Source organism: Gorilla gorilla, chromosome 10, assembly GCF_029281585.2.
Source record: "Gorilla gorilla gorilla isolate KB3781 chromosome 10, NHGRI_mGorGor1-v2.1_pri, whole genome shotgun sequence".
NCBI classification, from domain to species: Eukaryota; Metazoa; Chordata; class Mammalia; order Primates; family Hominidae; genus Gorilla; species Gorilla gorilla.
Window position 1 is genome coordinate 27,931,912 of NC_073234.2, and position 21,943 is coordinate 27,953,854.

The 21,943-nt window shown below is 41.4% G+C and overlaps 1 protein-coding gene across 2 annotated transcripts in view; it reads right to left on the reverse strand.

Annotated features, from left to right (window-relative positions):
- The window catches only part of DUSP16 (dual specificity phosphatase 16), an 89,099-nt gene extending 70,730 nt beyond the window's left edge, over positions 1-18,369 (reverse strand). The window contains exon 1 of one of the 2 annotated variants that reach the window (XM_031016646.2): positions 17,621-18,369. The gene's annotated coding sequence lies outside the window, so the exon portion shown is untranslated. Of the gene's footprint in view, positions 1-10,029; positions 10,234-17,620 lie in introns of those variants that run through there. The other variant, XM_055358692.2, reaches the window with a different exon arrangement.
- Between the last annotated feature and the right edge of the window lie 3,574 nt (positions 18,370-21,943).

Consider the following 21,943-nt stretch of genomic DNA (forward strand, 5'->3'; position numbering starts at 1 on the left):
GCATAAGTACACATTTCTGTTGGGTATACACCTAGGAGTGGGTTTGCTAGGTTAAAGGCATAAGTATGTAACACTTTAGTATAATAGATACAACCAGTTTTCCACAGTTATTCCAATTTACAATTCCAGAATCCATACATGAGGGTTCTAGTTGCTCTACACCCATGCTGATATTGGTATTTTCAAGTTTTTGTTTGTTTCTCAATTTTAGCTACTCTGATCAGTGTGTAGTGGTAATTCACTGTGGTTTCATTCAGCATTTTTTGATGACGAATATGGCTGAACACTGCTAGAAGCTTTTTTTTTTTAACCTTTCGCATTGAGATCTACAATTAGCCTATAATTTATTTTTGTAAGTGATGGGAAGCAAGGACCAAAATTAGTTTTCTTTTTCTTTTCATACAGATAGGTAATTGACGTAGGATCATTTATCGAAAGATCTTTCTTTCCACATTGCTGTAAAGTGCCATTTTAATCATAAATTAGTATCTACATATATGGGTCTGATTCAGGGCTCTATTCTGTTCCATTATCCATTCATTTATTCCACACTGCATATTCAATAGTGTGAATCCTACAACTTTGTTCTTCCTTAATATTACCTTGACTATTCTTGCCATTTGCACTGCCATATGAATTTTAGAATCAACTTATATAAACTTCTGTAAAAGTTTCAGGTATCTTTCTTAGATTTATTACCAGCATTTGATATTTTTGATGCTATTATAAATAGCATCTAAACATTTCATTTTCTGATTACTGTTATATAGAAATATAGGTTTTGTATAATAACCTCGCATCCAGCAATCTTACTAAATTTACGTTTACTTTGAGATGGATTCTCGCTCTGTCACCCAGGCTGGAGTGCAGTGGCACGATCTCAGCTCACTGAAAACCTCTGCCTCCCAGGTTCAAGCGATTCTCAGCTTGATGCCTCAGCCTCCTGAGTAGCTGGGGCTAAAGGTGTGCACCACCACGCCCAACTAATTTGTGTACTTTTTTTTTTTTTCCAGTAAAGACAAGGTTTCACCATGTTTACCAGGCTAGTCTCAAACTCCTGACCTCAGGTGATCCGCCCGCCTCAGCCTCCCAAAGTGCTGGGATTACAGGCGTGAGCCAACATGCCTGGCCACTATATTTATTTTTAAAGCATTATTTTTTAACTTACATAAAGTAAAATTAATGCTTTTTGGTGTACAGTTCTATGAGTTTTGACCAAATGTACACTGTAATGTAACCATCACCACAATCAAGATGCAGAACATTTCCATCGCTCCAAAAAATTCAAAAACAAATCCTGGTCAAATCTTAAGTTACCCTAATAACAGATAAGAGAGTACATGGATAAATAAAGTCTAACGATATCCTATAAACTACAATCTAGCCGAAGCTATATGACAGCTTCAGTCTCATTTCCTGGCAAATCTTTCCCCACCAAATTCAAAGCCGGTAAGAGAAATGGTAACAAAATCACAGTTCTAGAGCCATAATGTACCAATCTAATATTTAATATGTGGATTCTGAATATCTGAATGGAAAAGAACTTGTTATAAATGATATTGATGTAATAACAGTAACATCATGTACTTTTAGAAACCCAAATGAAATTACACTATAAAAATAAGTTATATTTCCCGTGCAAAATAAATGGATAATGAAAACATCTGAGAGTTATTTATACAATATTATAAATTTATGAAATGCTATCATTTGGGGGGGAAATTCTGCACCCTCTGGATAATGATTATGTTAATGAATTCTGGTCTACTAATGATCACCCACGGTTTAGTTTTATCTTTTTTACTTTACCTGTGTTTCGTGGTTGTGTTTTTTCACAATTAAATGTCCAGCCTATGCTCAGAGGGATGGATGGTGATAAGTAGCCCCAAAGGGCCTAGATAATATTTTGCAATGAAACTGTCAGTGCTACCAAATATATTTCAATCCTTGAGTTACTGTATAACCAAGGTTAAGAATGAATGAACAAGGGTGGCTCTGACCATTATGGCAACTTTCCACAATGTAGTTCTTTGAAGCTGCCTCAGTCCTTCCATTACCTCCGCTACTTACACACCCAGGTGTTTTTAGTATTTTGTAAGAAGGGACTGGTAATGGTCAATCAAGACCTGGCAATAGGCCAGAAAGCAATATAGATGTCACAGATGGTCAAGCACAAAGACAACACTAGATAGACATGCTGTGTTCTAGTGTAAGCACTACCAACATCTCATGCATTCTGAGTCACCCTACATATTGCTCACCCATTCCTATTTGGTTTACTGGATTTTGCTTGTTTACTTTATTCCTCCTATAGTATTGTCAGCATGAGAACATTTTAAGTCATGGCACCATATGGCAATAATATATAACTCCATAACTAAAATAAGCTCCCTAAAGACTGGCTATCTGTCAGATACTATCTATAAGACACAAAAAATTAAAAACATCAAGTGCTTGAAACCTAAAAATAATTTTATCTTAGCAGTACCCTTAAGCCTCAACCACAATCACATTATTTCTTACCTTTAATTAATATCATGATATCATTGTCCATATGAGAGCCATGGACAACAAATAAATCAGTTAAGAAATACTTCTTTATACCTGGCATGAAAATATAGCTGTTCTTAACAGAAATAAAAATTCACTGAATTTGGACTGGTGTTTTGTTTGCTCTATGTATTTAAAACAATAACAGGCCAGTGCAGTGGCTCATGCCTGTAATCCCAGCACCTTAGGAGGCCGAGGCAGGTGGATCACCTGAGGTCAGGAGTTTGAGACCAGCCTGGCCAACATGGCAAAACCCCGTCTCTACCAAAAATACAAAAATTAGCCAGGCGTGGTGGTGCCCACCTGTAATCCCAGCTACTCGGGAGGCTGAGGCAGGAGAATCGCTTGAACCCAGGTGGAGGTTGCAGTGAGCCGAGATAGCGCCACTGCACTCTAGCCTGGGCGACAGAGCGAGACTTGGTCTCAAAACAAACAAACAAAAAAAAGCAAAAAAAAAAAAAAATACATTGTCCAATGAACTTTTCACCTTCTACTTCCTTATGACTGTGAGTAGGCTTAAAAAAAAAAAAAAAAAAAAAAAAAAAAGCAAAACATACTACTGTGTATCTCCAGGGTAAGTACAAGCTCTACTACTCCAGGCCATACCCACCATAGGACTTGTGTACAGCAGCATTAAAAAAACAAATATTTAAGCCCAGGATTCTGAGGTGATACCATGCTATATGCAGGAAAATAAGTAAGATCAAAAGTTAGAAAATCAAAGATCCAACAAAGCTTTGGTGGAGTGCTACCTTCTAGCTATTGGCTGGCAAAAAAAGATTTCTCAGTGTAGAAGTTAGATAATACTGAGATTCCAAGGAAATCTTAGACACAAGAGGTTAGCTGGTAAAAGGCAATGCTTGCAAAATTTACAATTTTAGAGCTGGAAGAAACCTTAGATATCACCTAGTCCATCCCTCTGGTTTACATATAATGAGGAGAGGGAAGAAGAAGAGAATCAACCCGAGCCCTCCAAATCCTCTTTGGAGTATGAAACCCTGACTAAGCAGTACTGGTAATAGCAGAAGCAGAGATGACAGTTACTGTACTCCACTCACTCCATTTTTGTATCCCTGAACTATATCACATCTAATCTGTGAGTTCTAAGTAGCTGATTCACATTAAAGAAAAAGGCATTCTACAACTCAACAACAAAAAACTCAAATAATCCCATTTTTAAATGGGCAAAGGACTTGAATAAACATTTCTCCCAAGATGATATATAAATGGCCAACTATTTGAAAAGATGCTGAACATCACCAATCACCAGAGAAATGTGAATCAAAACCACAATGAGGTATCACGTCACACCCACTAGGACAGCTAAAAACAACAAGTGTTGGCTGGGCACAGTGGCTCATGCCTGTAATCCCAGCACTTTGGGAGGCCGAGGCAGGCGGCCTGAGGTCAGGAGTTTGAGACAAGCCTGGCCAACACGGTGAAACCCCATCTCTACTAAATATACAAAAATTAGCTGGGCCTGGTGGCACGTGCCTGTAATCCCAGCTACTCGGGAAGCTGAGGAAAGAGAATCGCTTGAACCCAGGAGGCAGAGGTTGCAGTGAGCCGAGATCGCACCACTGCACTCCAACCTGGTAACAGAGTGAGACTCTGTCTCAAAAAAAAAAAAAAAAAGAAAAAGAAAAAGAAAAAAAAGAAATATTTTGCAATAGATCTCTTCCTTTTTCTTGCTTTGTTCCTCCCAACCTTTAATAATCTAAAGGTGTCAAGAACTGCTCCAGGATACTATCTTCCTTCTCCCAAACCATCCTACAGAAGCGGCCAGCTAACATACTGCTCTTAGAGTAAGCAGGGCAGGTCTGCAATCGTGGAGAAAAGGGGAAATCATCAGGAGGGGATTTCAAGTGAGTTGTCCTCCACTTCTAATCATGATCATGACTTTATCCCTCAGCCTATGAAAAGCAGAGACTAGGGTGACAGACCCCAAGCTGAAAAACCCCTAGGGCAAAAAAATGAGAACATTGTACTGAGAGTACTTTAATTACAGACAATACACACACATGTATATCTTTCTCTATTAAAATAAAAATACAATTAGTCTTTCATTTTCAATGAAATATGAGTAACTGCCCAAAACCCAAAACCTAATTTTAGCTTTAGCCTCTTTACCATCGACATCATTATTAGGGATACAACCCAGTCATCAAGATGACTGAAAAAGTGGCACTGCTGCTTTCCCCTGTGTAACTGAATACACAATTCCTACTAACAGAAATGGAATACTGGTAAGTTGCTAAAAGGCAGACTATCTAGTATAGTTATTTTAACCGTGTTTTGATGGAAATCCTTCAATTATATGTGCATCTCCATGACTCCTGTTGCACCCACCCCTGCACTTCCCTAGCCCCATTCTTCCAGGCCCAGCACACGGGGGAGCCCAGCTGATCCTGCAGTCTTCCTCCGTGCCCTCCATGCTTAGCTCCACTCTCTGTCCACAGCCTCATTTTGCCTATAGCTATTTCCATAATCACTAATGCCTACTCCATTCACTCTTACCATTCTTCTTTCATGTATCTTCTGCCATCCCTTAGCTCTCCCAAAAGAAAAAAATAACAGTCTCCCCAGCTGGATGAAACAAATGACTGCCAAGAGCAGTCCGTTCTCCTCTCACGTATGTTACCATCTCTCCCATTCTGTCATTCAAGAAAAAAAATAACTCAGTACCCTGGATTTTGAATACAAATATAAGTAAGTATGAACAGGGATGTGTGTATATATGTGGCCACAGTGCTTTTTTATTAAAAAAAAAAATAGGGAGAGCAAATTTTCACTTTTTTATGTTATAAAGTGCTCTCACTGACTCTTCCCTTCTGTCCACCCTTTATCCAACACGCTCTGATGTTATATGACCTTCCACCCATAATGGTATCTGGCCACATGGCTCATCCTACACACTAATATAGTCCCTTCTCCCTGACAAATTCATCAACTAAGATGGACATGTTACTTTATTGATTTAGATGCGTGTATCAGACCAGGCGCAGTGGCACTCTGGGAGGCTGAGGCAGGTGGATCACCTGAGGTTAGGAGTTGAAGACCAGCCTGGCCAACATGGTGAAACCCTGTCTCTACTAAAAATATAAAAATTAGCTAGGCATGATGGAGGGTGCCTGTAATTCCAGCTGCTTGGGAGGCTGAGGTGGGAGAATCGCTTGAACCCGGGAGGCGGAGGCTGCAGTGAGCCAAGATGGCGCCATTGTCCTCCAGCCTGGGTGACAGAGTGAAACTCCGTCTCAAAAAAAAAAAAAAAATGTGTATCAGACTGCTCTAAAAAGATGTCAGCACATGGTACTAGTTTACACCAGCAGTTTTCAAAGTGTGATACAAAGATGAGGAAGGAACCCCTTCGAGGGATCTATAAAACTATTTTTGATAATATGAAGATGTTATGTCTTTTTCACTTTCATTCCCTCATGAGTGTACAACAGTGAGTCGAGGATGCACGGTATGTGGTGATGATGTATCTATCACTCTGACAGCTAAGAAAACATATACTTGTATATTCTTTACTGCCTATCATTTTTTAAAAACCCAGTTTCACCCATCATTCTCAGCAAAGTAACACAGGAACAGAAAACCAAATACCGCATGTTCTCACTCATAAGTGGGAGTTGAACAATGAGAACACATGGACACTGGGAGGGGAACATCACACACTGGGGTCTGTTGGGGGTTGGGAGGATAGAGGAGGGATAGCATTAGGAGAAATACCTAATGTAGATGACGGGCTGATGGGTGCAGCAAACCACCATGGCATGTGTATACCTATGTAACAAACCTGCATGTGCTGCACATGTACCCCAAAACTTAAAGTATAATTAAAAAAAAAAGCCAGTCTCACTTAACAACATCCTTGATAAAATAATAAAAGGTATTAATTTTTAAAACGTCAACTCTTGAGAACTTGGCCTTTTTAATATTCTGTATGATGAAATAGGAAGCACACATAAAGCATTTCTGCTGCATACCTAAGTATAATGATTATCTTGGGGAAAAGCACTTATACAAGTTTTTTTCTTTCATAGGACACCATTTTTGCTTTTTTGACTAGCAGATAATTTACACTTATTCAGACTTTGGTATCTGGCAGACATTTTCTCTAAAATGAATAAAGTGAACCTGTCACTTTAAGAAAAACCGGCAATATTGGGCTGGTCGCCGTGGCTCACACCTGTAACCCCAGCACCTCGGGAAACCTAGGCAGGCAGATCACTTGAGGCCAGGAGTTCAAGACCAGCCTAACCAACATGGCGAAACCCCCATCTCTACTAAAAATACAAAAAAATCAGCCAGGCGTGGTGGTGCGTGTAATCTGAGCTAGGCAGAGGTTGCAGTGAGCCAAGATCACACCACTGTACTCTAGCCTGGGCGACAGAGGGAGACTGTATAAAAAAAAACAAAATGGGCACTATCTGTTGCCAATGATATAACTTAAGCTTTCAAAAGAAAACTGGAATTTTGGAAAACTTGAATTCGCCACCAAGATCTTGACCACTTCCCAATTCTTAAAGATTTTTTGGATGAGACTGATGGTCATATTAATGAATGTGATTTGCTTAATATTGTATAACCAAATGTGCCAACATTTCAAAGATGTGCAGAACTTAGTAAACCATTTTTTTTTTTTTTCGAGATGGAGTATCGCTCTGTCACCCATGCTGGAGTGCAGTGGCACGATCTCAGCTCACTGCAACCTCCACCTCCCACGTTCAAGCAATTCTCCTGTCTCAGCCTCCCGAGTAGCTAGGACTACAGGCGTGCGCTGCCATGCCCGGCTAATTTTTGTTATTTTTAGTAGAGACGGGGTTTCACCATGTTGGCCAGGCTGTTCTTGATCTCCTGACCTCGTGATCTGCCTGCCTCGGCCTCCCAAAGTGCTGGGATTACACGCGTATGCCACTGTGCCCAGTCAGCTTAGTAAACCATTATTTTTTGAATGATCAATGCATGTAGTTACAAAATCACACACAGGTCAAAGATCCATTCAAAGTGCAAGATGGACCAGTGGATTTTAATGTTACAGAGTACACAAAATTCACTGACATGGCTTCAGATTCAACAGTGCAACTAATATTTAAGAATCTGGCTGGGAGTGGTGGCTGCGCCTGTAATCCCAGAAATTTGGGAGGCCGAGGCAAGCGGATCACTTGGGGTCAGGAGTTTGAAACCAGCCTGGTCAATATGCTGAAACCCCATCTCTACTAAAAATACAAAAATTAGCTGGGCATGGTGGTGCGTGCCTGTAATCCCAGTTACTTGAGAGGCTGAGGCAGGAGAATCACTTGAACCCGGGAGGCAGAGGTTGCAGTGAGCTGAGATCACACCACTGCACTCCAGCCTGGGCGACAGAGCCAGACTGTCTCAAAAAAATAAATAAATAAATAAATAAAAAGCATTTACCAACTGTTGAATTTTGGTGTAACAAAAATATTCACAATTATATGAAAAGACTATGAAAATACCCCACCCTTCTTCAACTATGTATCCGTGTGCAGCCAGGTTTTCTTCACGTATTTCAACCAAAACAACATATCACAACAGCTTGAATACAGGAGCAATTATGCAAACCCAGCTATCTTCTATAAAGAAATATACTAAAGAGAATGGCAAAACGTAAAACAATGCCATGTTTCTCACTAGATTTTTTTGTGTGTGTTGGAATACCTTTTTCATAAAAGTATATTATTTATATCAACCCTCTTTGTTTTTTCTTTTTTTTTTTTGAGACACAGTCTCGCTCTGTCACCCAGGCTGGAGTGCAATGGCAGGATCTCGGCTCACTGCAACCTCTGCCTCCCGGGTTCAAGCGATTCTCGTGCCTCAGCCTCCTGAGTAGCTGGGATTACAGGCGCCCACCACCACACCTGGCTAATTTTTGTATTTTTAGTAAAGACAGGGTTTTACCATGTTGGTCAAGCTGGTCTTGAACTCCTGACTTCATGAGATCCACTGACCTCAGCCTCCCAAAGTGTTGGGATTACAGGCATGAGCCACCATGCCTGGCCTAATGTTTGTTATTTTTTAAATAAATAAATATTTTAAACATTTTTCAGTTTTAATTTCTAATGTTAAGTATGGACAGACATAGTCTATATAAACAAAAGATTTTTGGGGTCCTCAGAAATCTTTAAGAGTATAAATGTGTCCTGAGACCAAAATGTTTGAAAACCATTAGTTTATAGTACCACAAAAAAATAGCACTTTTAAGTATATGTATACAAGAGAATGGACACCTGAATATGAATCAGAAGATCTTGGCTCCAATTCTAGCACCACTTCTTACTTGCTTTAGGATTTCAATAAATTACTTCATCTCTCTAAAGGCCTTAGTTTCCTCATCTGTAAAATGGGTAACTCATGTCTTCCAAGGATAAAAGAGACAAAATATGTAAAAGCAATTTATAAACTACAAGGTACACTATTATTACAAGATCTCAAAGTTAAGCATTTTAAACACTTCTTATGATGTTTTGTTTTTTTTTGTTTTTGAAACAGGGTCTCACTCTGTTGCCCAGGCTGGAGTGCACTGGCACTAACACAGCTTACTGCAGCCTTGACCTGCCAGGCTCAGGTGATCCTCCTACCTGAGCCCCATGAGTGGCTGGGACTACAGGTGTGCACCATCACACCCAGCCAATTTTTTGTATTTTTTGTGGTGACAAGGTTTCACCATGTTGCCCAGGCTGGTCTACTCCTGACCTCAAGTGATCTGCCCACCTCCCCAAGTGCTGGGATTACAGGCATGAGCCACCGTGCCTGGCCTCTTATGATGTGTCTACGAAATTTTCCTTATTCTTAAATTTTTATTACTAAAAACAGAACTTATAGAAAATGCCAAGTGCAGGCCAGGAGCAGTGGATCACGCCTATAATCCTAGCACTTTGACAGGCCAAGACAAGCAGATCACTTGAAGTCAGGAGTTTGAGACCAGCCTGGCCACCCTGGTGAAACCACATCTCTACTAAAAATACAAAAATTAGCTGGTGTGGTGGTGCATGCCTATAATCCCAGCTACTTGGGAGGCTGAGGCAGGAGAATTGCTTGAACCCAGGAGGCAGAGATTGCAGTGAGCTGAGACCGCACCACTGCACTCCAACCTGGGTGACAGAGTGAAACTGGGTCTCAAAAAAAAAAAAAAAAAAGCCAAGTGCAGACTTTTGATTAGCCAGTTAGCTCAAATGTCCAAGCATATAATTTTACTTTATTTTATTTTGCAGAGACAGAGTTTCACCATGCTACCTAAGCTGGTCTCAAACTCCTGACCTCAAGCGATCCTCCCACCTCAGCCTCCCAAAGTACTGGATCACAAGAACGAACCCTCATACCCAACCCAACAACACAATTTTATTGCATTTAATTTCTTACCCTACAGTTATAATTGGTTATATATTTTAAATCATTATTAGGGACATTTCCAAATATACACAAATGTACAAAAAATAACAAACTCCAACTTACCCATTACTCAGCTTCAACAATTTTCAAAAATTTATCAATAATCTTTTATTCATTTCCCACTTCTGTGTGTTTGTGCCCATCCTGAAGTTTTTTAAAATGAACATTTCGCATCATTTTATTCTGCCTGTAAGTACATCCATATGTATTTTTAACACATGAAAATATTTTAACATAACCACAATACGACTATTGTAGCTGAAAACATTATGGTTGTAACTACTAAATATCACCTAATATATATTCCATTTTCAAGTTTCCCAACTGTCTCAAAAAAAAAAAAAAAGTCTTTGTTAGTTTTTGGTTGGTCGGTGTTATCAAAATATCATTCTTACCAATTCTTTCTCAAGTCAACCCAAGATGTTTAACTAAAGCTACAAAGGAAGAGGAAATAATACTATGCTTCATATACCATGTACAGTTTACAAAACAAGTCAAGAACTATCTTCTCGAGGAATTTTCTTTTCCACCAACCAAACAATAACAACAAAAAACAAGCAACAACAACAAATAAACCCACTACAAAAAAAGCCAGCATGGCAATACGTATACCTTAGTATTCTGAGAAGTGATCCAAAGAACACACAGCTCAGCTGCTCGGGAAGAGAAGGAGCTGTTACACTGTGAGCCGAAAAAGGTGACTGGAAACAACCACCCATCATTTTGGAAAAGAAGAAGTCAGGTCAGCCACAGGGTCAAAGCTGGAGGTGAGGTCAGAGACCCCGTTCTAGAGTGAGCACATGGCTCAAATAAGAGTCCATGGCCAAGACTATAAGTCGACCCCTTGCAAACTGCAACTCAAAGCTCAAAACACAGTGCTCTAAGCTAGAGATATAATGGAACGGCTATAAAAAGCAACAGGTGTAAGAAATGATTGAAATTATTCGACAAACATTTGTCAAAAGCCTACTCTACTATCCTGGGATATAAACTGTGTATTTAAAAACTAGTACAACGCACACTGTAAGTAGCATATACTTCTCTACACATCTTTCCCCATTTATTTTAAGAGAAATAATAGATATATTAAATGTTAATTATCATGCCATACCATTACATCCTTTTTCTATAAACGCAATTTGCCCCACCCCAACATACACAGACATTAAAACAAACCTGAATTCTTCTGTCTTTCCCAGATATTTTTGAGGAGTACAAGTCAGATTAACTTTTATTACACATACAACAGACCCACAGCATTTATAGCTGTAATTCTTTTCTAAATTAAGGCCAAGCATGGTGGCTCACACCTGTAATCCCAATGCTTTGGGACGCCGAGGTGGGAGGATTGATTGAGCCCAGGAGTTCAAGACTAGCTGGGCAACATAGCAAGACCCTGTCTCTACAAAAAATAAAAAATTAGCTAGGTATAGTTGCACATGCCTATAGTCCTAGCTATTTGGGAGGCTGAGGTGGGAGAATCCCTTGAACCGAGGAAGTCAAGGATGTAGTGAGCTGTGATGACACTACTGCACTCCAGCTTGGGCGACAGAGTAAGACCATGTCTCAAAAAAATAAAAATTGAAAAAAATTAAATAAATTAAGCATTTAGTTTAGGAGGAAATCAAGAGAGCACTAAAGAATTTCCTACCTTGTATTAAAATTGTTTCCCATAGGTTTATCTCAAGTATTTTGTAGAAGAAAATTGGTTAGGTGCATACAGAATAATTCTTGAGGGATTTGGTTCTATAGACACACTTAATGTCAACACTTCTTAAAATCCTTTACCTCAATTTCATCTATAAAAAAGTTTTGCTGGTCACAGTGGCTTGTGCCTGTAATCCTAGCACTTTGGGAGACTAAGGCAGGAAGACTGCTTGAAGCCAGGAGTTTAAGACCAGCCTGGGCAACAAAGTGAGACCCCATCTCTATAAAAATAATAAAAATAAATAATAATAATTAGCCGGGTGTGGTGGCATGCACCTGTGATCTCAGCTACTTGGGAGGCTGAGGCAGGAGGATTGCTTGAGCCCAGGAGTTTGAGACTACAGTGAGCTATGATTGCTCTATTGCACTTCAGCCTGGGTGACAGAGACAGACCCCATCTTCAATTAAAAAAAAAAAAATTAAAAACTGCAAAAAGAGTGAAGAAGGGCACATATTTCTTAAAGAATGCTTCAGAAGAACAAAATGTGCCCCAAAACATGAAATAGCTCCTGATAATATCAGTTCTTAGTTGATCACTATGAAGGACATCTTCTAAAAAATAACAAAACAAACCTGGCAGTCAAATAACTACAGGAAAGATCAGGACTTCCCCATTTTGGAACATCTTTGCTTCAGGTTTGTACTATTTGTAGTAATACAGGAACAATATGCCATAGGGACAAAAGTTGAACAGGTGTCATCCCTTACCCTATTTTACCTATTGGTAATTAAGCCTAACAGTTTATTGTCTGTACATCTTTTGTATGTTCCGATACAAAACAATCTTTGGAATTCAGCTTCACTTTATGACACTATGGTGATTATTGTTCCTAACAGAGAGTCTAACCTAAGAATATAGCCCAATACGTGAAAAACCTAAATGAACAGTAAACAATGACATTAATCTCGTAAAAAAACATGAGATTCTTAGCAAATGGCAGCAAAAGAACTGTGGATACATTAACAAGGCATTAAAAAAAAAAATTTTTAAGTTTCTGGCTGGGTGTGGTGGCTCACACCTGTAATCCCAGCACTTTGGGAGGCCAAGGCGGGTGGATCACGAGGTCAGGAGATCGAGACCATCCTGGCCAACATGGTGAAACCCCGTCTCTACTAAAATACAAAAAAAAATTAGCCGGGTGCGGTGGCACACGCCTGTAGTCCCAGCTACTCGGGAGGCTGAGGAAGGGGAATCGCTTGAACACGGGAGGCGGAGGTTGCAGAAAGCCGAGATGGCGCCACTTTACTCCAGCCTGGCGACAGAGCAAGACTCCGTCTCAAAAAAAAAAAAAAAAAAAAAAATCTAAGTTTCCATGCTTTGACCTAAAAAAAAGTCACATAGGTTTCTTTTTCTTTAATTCACGTTTCTTTTTTTAAAAACTGGTTAATGTGTAGATTTTTATTCAAATTCATTTGGACTGCACATGAATATTAAAAAGTTATAACATGAAGACTGTTCATTAGACTATCATAGGCAAAGCAAGTGATTCACAGAATAAGTGCAATTTATCGACCCTGATCATTACCTTTACTACCGACCACTATTTAACATCACTTTTTTAATGTACTGTTTACTTGTTTATTGTCCTGTCTTCTCCCACTAGAATATAAGTCATGTAAGGGCAAAAACTTTCTCTTATTTTCCACTGTATGGCCAGGGTCTAGCACTTGGTAGAGGATCAGCATAAATTTGCTGAATGAGATGGGTGAATACCTTCCGCCTTTCACCTCCCCCACTTCCCTCTCTCCATACACATGTTAACCTATCTTTAAGGCCAGGGTCAAATTCTATTATCTCTATGAAGATTACCTCCCTGAGCCCTCTTTCTCTTTTGTACCTGAATTTGGCACTTGCCAGCTGTCTGGTAATTATCTTTGCATATGTATGTATCTCCCTTAAAATTCTTATAATCCTGTTCTCCATAACATGGGCCAGTGTCCCCAACTTTTGGAATCCATCTCAGCCCATGTAAACAGCATACTGCTAACAAATGTTTTGCTTGATTCCTATCAGTAGTTAATCCAGAAATTCAGTTAATAATTTCAGTTTATAATGTATCCCTCCCTTTCAAATAACTCAAAATAGGCCATGATATTACAGCAAATCCCTCTTTTTATTTCTGACAATTTTAAATTTTACATTCTCATATAAGTAATGCTCATAATTTACCCTATCAATCACTATCCCTCAAGATTATATATATATATATATATATTTTTCGATACACTGTCTTGCTCTGTTGCCCAAGCTGGAGCGCAGCAGTGCCATCATCACTCACTGCAGCCTTGACCTCCCAGGCTCAAGAGATCCTCCCACTTCAGCCTCCAAAGTGGCCGGCACCACAGCTGCGTACTACTACCATACCTAGCTAATTTTTTGATTTTCTGTGGAAACAAGGTCTTTGTTGCCCGGGCTGTTCTCAACACCTGAGCTCAAGTGATCCTCCTGCCTTAGCCTCTTAAAGTGCTAGGATTATAGGAATGAGCCACCACACCTGGCCTACGTTTTTTAATGTAATAAAAAAATCTTGTGACTTTGTGGCAATACCTATAATGATGTTTCTAACCCCAATCAAGAAGGGCGTGAAGTTTCACTCCTCTCTCTTGTTGCTGAGGTATCAGAGGGCATTTTTCCACTTATTCCTCTTTCCTTTCATGGCAAGATGTATTCTGTTCCCTTCCTTACTGATCATACTCCTGGCAAGCTTTTATTATTTCTTTGTACCTGTCCAAGGTAATCTGTCTTACATCCTTCTTTTGAGCCACTGTTTCCTCCAGTTATTTATTTGATTAAAATTCTAACTCCCTGTCTCAATCCATTTGTGTAGAAGAACCAGCTCTTCTTAAAGCCTGAGCCTGCTTCTTTAAATTCGGTCAGCCTTTATGAACCTCTCTTCACACAGCCAACCCTTGATCATCAAGGATAATGAAATGCATACAAATAACAGATTGTCTACAACACAAGAAAATCAGAAAAAAAAATTGACATCTGGCTTTGGAATTTATCATATGTAGCTTTGGGCAAGACTTATTTTCCTAATTATGTTTTTGTTTAAGCCAACATTCAGATTTTCTTTTATGATGGTGAATATCTCAGTTTTAAATGATCAGTAAATTTCTTTTAAAGCCAATCAAGCATCAACTATGGTTTTTCCTGTGAAATCTTTTTAACTAGTTTCTTTCATCTGTTGAAATCTGTCATAAAATCTGTTTTATTTCCTCTAAGTTATCTCCTTATTTTCTTGGGATTCTGATCCAAATCAGTTCACCCTATATTAATTTACTTCTTCAAATTAAAGTACCTTCTGCTTGAGAACTTAATGCATTTTAAAAACACTGAATGTCCAGTGAAATTTTTAGTTCAGGTAACACGAAGTAGAAAATTATTTTTGTCTAGGAAAACTTGGGAGTTCTAGGATAAATTATTACACTGGTAATTCTAGCAAATTATATTTAGTAGGATTTTTAGGATTACCTGAAAATTGAAAAAATTTAATACTGGACAGCTATATAAGTCTGCTTCATCAATATATTAATCCCATATGCTAAAAACTGTATGAAATTAAATTCCCAGTCCAGGTATTTACAGAAAATAGCATCAAAACACACTAACACATAAATCCTGCCTCTTATTCTGATCCCTACCTAAACTCTGCAACCTTCTCACACCTACTCTTCCCCCCTCCCATCTCAGCCTCATTTCCACTCTCAACTGTCCTACAAATAATTTTTAAATGTGTAGGAAAAAGAGAACTGGGGTAACAGTGTCTCCTCTTTCACTGCCTTCTCAGTTACTGCCATTAAGCTTTTGGCCCAAAGACTCCAACCCCCAATTTTACATGTCTATTTTTATTTTATAGGTACACACTTACAATCACCAAACTGAACGAAAGGATAGGGCATTCTAAATTGAAAAAGGAGCAAAACTGGATAATTCCGCAGTTCTGTTCCTAGCCCCCTCCATAATCATGCACTATGATCATTTGGCACTATAATCAAGCCAAATGAGATATTTTACTTTGAGTTGCTGATATAGCAGAGGTTAATACTAAAAAAGAAAAAAAAATTAATTACCACAGTTTACTTTTATCTGAATGTACATTTATAGTACTTGAACCGAGTTATTTTCAATACACTATTCACACTAACAAAATTCAAAATAAACTCATTTCTAATTTTTCCCCCATGTAGAATTTTGATAAGTGCAAAAATTATTTTACCTAAAATCCAACTCTTGGGCTGGTGTTATTTAGCCTATATTTTTACATAAGACTGTAAATGTTAGCCAAATTAAAAAAAAATTTTAATGCAACTTTCCACATTGTCTTCAAACTCAGTAAATTCCACAATTTTAAAAAACAAAAACCTTTCACCGTGCCTACTCACATTTTTACTAAAATCCCTACACAAAGCCATACATTCTGCTTTTCATTTTACTTCTCCAAGCTGCTGCCTTCACCAAATAGACTCCACGAGCCTCCCAAGTGGTATCCACCAATATATGTGATAGTCAAGGAAAAGTAGGTATTAAAGAGTAATTAATTCAATTGGTACGAAATCTTTTCTTTTAAAATTTTACCTTAACTTTAAAAAGCCCTTTTCTTGATGGAGATGAAACAGCATAAATCCTTTGAGGAAACGGTTATCCTTTACGTGGACTCTCCATCAGCCCCATAAGGTGAGTGGCATAAAGAGGCATTTCTGACAGTCTCAGTTCCCCAAACACTAGTCCTAAACTTTTGCATGGATGGTAAATTTCACACACACACCCACACACACACACACACACACACACACAGGCGGAAAAGAAAGAAGAGAAAGAAACATACCTGGTTTATTTTCTAAACAGGTTTGATAGGTTTGGTTCACTTGAAAGAGCAGAGTATTTACTTATAATCTTTTAAAACAGAAGTGGCAGCCAGAGCGCTGGGTAAATAAAAACTTCAGAGAGTTTTAAAACCCTGCATCTTAACTCACTTCCCTTTGGTTCAAGGGGACGGCACAGCAAACCCCACGGCAAATGAGATTATGCAACAGGTTTTTTTTCCTCCCCACCTTATTCATCACAGGCTGGTTAGAGGTGTGCTTTCTCCAATCTGAGACACCCACGACTTCAAAACGCCAAGAATCCTTGCAGTTGATGTTTCCTAAACTTCTTTAGGATTTTGCAGTATCCATTCATTTTCAGATCTACTTGCATTTTCTCTGGTTCATTATTGGTATTCTTTAGGAAATAAACCCAGCATCTGAAAATATTTCCCTCTGTGGTGTTTCATTACATGAAACTACACGTGATACACAGACCCTGGGCTTTTTTATTTCTCACGTTTTGCAGCTAATGTAAATAAAGAAGTCACTAGGCGTCGGGCCCCCCAACGCCAAGACCCGAGCCCCTGTCCGAAAATTGAGGGCTTTTTTGGTTGGTTGGTTGAAGAAAGCAGCACCGTCACCACCCAGGTGGCCTCGCTGCTTACACCAAAGGCGAACTGGGGATAATGGGAACAGTCAGGCCAGGGCCCCACTTGGCAGGCGTGTTGTGTAACAGTCGCGCCTGGAAGTGAGCAGCTTCGCCCGCAAAGGTGCCGCGTCCCGCGGCGGCCGCTCCTCTCGGCGGGGCCCGGTCCAAGCGCCGCGCAGCGGCCGGGAGCGCACCCACTGCGACCCCGCGCCCGGCCGCACGCCCCCTTCCCGCTCCAGCCAGCCTCCGGCCAGGCCTACACCCCCGCTTCAAACGCTCCTGCGGCCCCCGGCCGCGGTCGCCCCCACGGCGCCTCCCGAAAGGGTGGCCGGTACGCCCGGGAAGGCAGAGACGGCGGGGCTGGAGCGCGGCGCCCGGCACCGGGAGTCGGGGCGCGCTGCGGAGCGTCCATGCGGCCGGGCGGGAGGGCGCCCCGGGCCCCGCACCCTCCCGCCCGCACACCCCGCGCGGCCCGCCAAGGCCACTTACTTTTGGGGCCGCCGACCTCCCAATTCCCTCAGAGGGAAACGAAAGTTGTCACGGCGTCTCCCCTCGGGCCCCCCTCGCCTCCCGGACTTGCGAGGCGCCGCCGCGGAGCCGAGAGGGCGGCTGCGCTCCCGCTCGCGTCCCGTCCCGTCGCTCTCCTCCTCCTCTTCTTTTCACTATATTATCTTCTCCTTCTCTGAGGGGTGGGTGGGGGCGGGAGGCTTAGGAAGAGAGGAGACGCTCGCAACTTTTCTTCACTCTTTCTCTTCCACCCTCCCCCCCAATCAGCCTTCAAAAAAAATGTCGAAAGAGATGAAGAACTTAGGGAGGTAAAGGTGGGGGGCCGCGTTGTGAAAGGGGGGGGTTGGGGGGGAGGGAGAGGTGGTAATAATCGTTTAAAAACTGATTAAAGTCCCCCAAACACTGATACATAGAAAGAGGGGGAAAGGCGGGGGGGTGGGGTGGGGGGTTGGGGGAAAGAGAAAGAGTCGCTGGTCAGGAAACTTCAAGCGCGGATGAGGTCATTGGTTTAAAAATAAAGAGATGGCGTCACTTGAAACCAATCCCAGTGAATGAACTCAGCGGAGCCCCGGGGAAAGGAGGAGACAGGCGAGGGCAGGGCGGTGGGCGCCGGGCGGGGCCGCGCGCCCGCCCATCCCGCGGCCGCCCGAGCCCGGAGCGCGGCTCCGCGCCTCGTTCCGGCCGCTCGGGGAGGGGTCAGGTCATGTTCCCTTCCAGAGTCCGGCGACTCTGAGGCAGGTTCCGCGGGCGCCGCTGGGAGGAGCCGGAGCTGCCGGAGGAGGCGGCCCCGCGGCCTCCTCCCCCTCCTCTCCCTCCTCCTCCTCCTCCTTCCGCGCCCGCGCGCCCGCCCCCTATCCCCGGGCTCGCGGCCCCGACCCCCGGGCCGGGGTGTCCGCCTCCAGTGCTGCGCCCCAACAGGTATCGGAGAGTTTTCTCCTCACCCAGACGCAGAACCTTTCTCTCCTCCTTGAGCTGTTTCCAGCTGCCTCACCAACGTCAAAAAACGCAAACACTGATTTGAGAGAATTACACTCGCTCTGTAAAAAGTCTGGCGAATGCAAAAGGCAAGGCTCTGCCATCTCTCAGGAGAGAAGTTACAGGTACTTCAAGAAAAATCACACTACTGTTGTCAGGCATTCAGCTATCTATATGTTTATGGTTGAAAGCCCCCACATAAATGTTCCTACATTACTTTACTTTGCTTATATTTACAAATACAAGGATAAGCAGCCTATATTTTCTTTAAAAATGTTTTCTACAGGAGGCAGCGCAGAAACATCTTTAAATAAGACCAGGGGTTAACCGCCTCTTGAGAGGTACAAAACCCTTGTTGATTTAACTCCACATACCTCGTGCATTTTATTATTTGAATTCATTAAAATGTCTGTTTTGAGATGACATTACGCACTTTGGAAAACGAGAGACCTGAGGTGGTGACAAACCAGGACTTGGAATCACTGAATAGGACAATCGGAGCTTTATTCCAATGTTCTTTGAGCATTTGAGCATGAAGCTGCTTCTACTGAGAAGTACTCACGTGGATATCACATAACAAAGATGTGATTAATGACGGAAAAGCACCCTGCGAGTGGACTGCTCCATGAGCCAGAATTTATGTGTAGGAATAATCTAACTCTTCAAATATTCCATTTACAACGTGCCGGATTGGGACACTAGACCCTAAAGGCACTGTTTGCTGTGGGATATCCATGTGCACTCTGCCTAAAGCACGTTTTTCCACTAGCAAAAGAACTGATAAGCAGGTTTGGGTGGGTTCGAAAGATAATACACCCCTGTTACTACTTTTCTGCCTTTAAGTCCTGCAACTAAAGGCATTCCTTATGATTGGTAATCACTGAAGGTTAGTGTTGCGGGGTATGGCCCTGGGAACTTCTGGCCCATCTTTTATAGGAGGGGAAAAAAAAGCCCATTTGAAGATGGGAGGCACCCTAGCACCTCTGGCAGTAGTAGGTAAAGCCTGAAAGCCACAGATGGAGAAGCAACTTTGAGCCTGTGCCTCTGGCCTCTTGAAGACTTCTGCTAGGGGAAGCAAATCTCTCCCACTGCTCCCTGTCCTCTGGTGGCCAGGAGGTGTTACTGCAGCTTCCTTGGGATTATTTGTGCTCTACCAGGAAACCCCTAAAAATCTAACTGTAGACCTTTGTTGGAGGTGTTGAGATTTTTAGGAAGGAAGAAGAAGATAGTCCTTTTACTAGTGGTGCAGAGCATGGATCTTGCTGGAGGAAAGATTCATGAGAATTAATGGTATCCCCTTTGCATGCCAAAGTTCCAGTAACCTTGCTTTAACTGACATGGCTTGAAACGTTTCTCCCCTTTCCTCAGTTACACAATTAAGTTTGTGTAATGTATGATGTGGTGCCATCATAGCTATCATAGAAGTCTCTCAGGGTATTTCATCTATTTCTGGAAACAAGACGTATATTAAAGCTCATTAAAAACGAAATCAATGATTGAGTGATGTACAATATTGGTTAAAAGAGTCAGGGGGCCGGGCGTGGTGGCTTAAGCCTATAATCCCAGCACTTTGGGAGGCCCCAGGCGGGTGGATCATGAGGTCAAGAGATCAAGACCATCCTGGCCAACATGGTGAAACCCCGTCTGTACTAAAAATACAAAAATTAGCCAGGCGTGGTGGTGGGCGCCTGTAGTCCCAGCTACTCAGGAGGCTGAGGCAGAAGAATCACTTGAACCTGGGAGGCGGAGGTTGCAATGAGCCGAGATCGCACCGCTGCACTCCAGACTCCAGCCTGGCAACAGAGTGAGACTCCATCTCAAAAAAAAAAAAAAAAACATCAGGGGAGAAAAGGAGCAATGTAGGCTCGGATTATCAGGGAAGGCACCTTATAAAGAGTTTTGACCTTATCCTTGAAGGAAAGTTCAGATTTAGTTTGCAGTGAAGAAGCCAGTGGAGGGAAGATTCCAGAGGGCAAATGGCAATGAGCCAAGACATGGAGGTGGAATGAATAATGAGTAAGGTGTATTCAAGTGACAGAAGAGTAAACCCTTCCAGTAGCAGTAGAAATCGGTATTTAGCAATTAGGTATGAGGTTAAATTTAAGAGATACAGAGGCACATTGTGGAGGTACTTGAATGTTAGAATAAATAGATTGTTACCTGCCCAGCAGGTGAAGGGGAAACCACTAAACAAGTTTACTTCACCGAAGAGTACATTTCTTTCTTTTACTGAGAAAGGTTTTCTACATACTAACAATAAATATGTGGAAACAGAAATTAAAAACAGAACCAATTTACAATTGCTCCAAAGAACATGAAATATTTACATATAAATCTAACAAAACATGTACAACATCTGTGTGCTGAAAATTATAAAATGCTGATGAAAGAAATTAAAGAAGACAAATAATTGGAATGGCATACTATATTCATGGATTGGAAGAATCAATAAAGATGTCATTTCTTCCCAAATTGATCTATAGATTTAACATAATTTTCATCAATATCCCAGCAAGGTTTTTTGTAGTCATAAGCAATCTTAAACTAAAACAGTGTCCAACACATCTAGAGGACTGAGTGAGTGCTAGACTCCCCCAGGACAGAGGAAGAGCACATACACTTAGGGCACCAGCAAGGCAGGGAGTCCAAGGTTTACAATCAGATAATCTAGAAAGAAGCTATTTTTGCTTCAGTACATGTAAGTGTGTGGTTTAGTACTGTTTTTTAGTTAGAGTTAAATATGGGGAAGGAGCACCAAAATTGCTAGTTAGAATTAAATATGGGGGAGAAGCACCATAATCCTTAGTGTTTAGACCCTCTTAAGGTCTTACTTAATCCATCCCTGGCTGAAGTTTATTCATTGACAAACAGTGATTGAGTGCCTACTACCCTTATGTGCCAGGCACTGCACCTAGCTCTGGGAATATGGTTATAAATAAGATTACCTATCTCTCATGAAACTAACATTCAAGTGGAGAGAGAAGACAATAAGCCAATAAACAAAAACCACGGCCTGGACTGTGACAAGATGGACTACACAGGGAAAAAAACTGGGTGAGGTGATAGTGAGTGACTTGGGGTAGGGGTGAAGGTGGTGGGGGAAGTTCAAATGAAGAGGGGACATTTGAACTGAGACCTTGGCAACAGGGGAAGTGGTCAGGGTAGAGAAAACAGGTCACTCTAAGACCCTTCAGCAGAAACAGAGTGACTTGTAGAGAGTTGGTGTGTTCCCAGAGCCAAAGGAAGCCAGTGGGGCACAAAAGTATAAAACAAGGGTGGGCAGGAGCCAGATTATGTAGTACCTTATAGTGTATGGAGTTCAGATTCTAT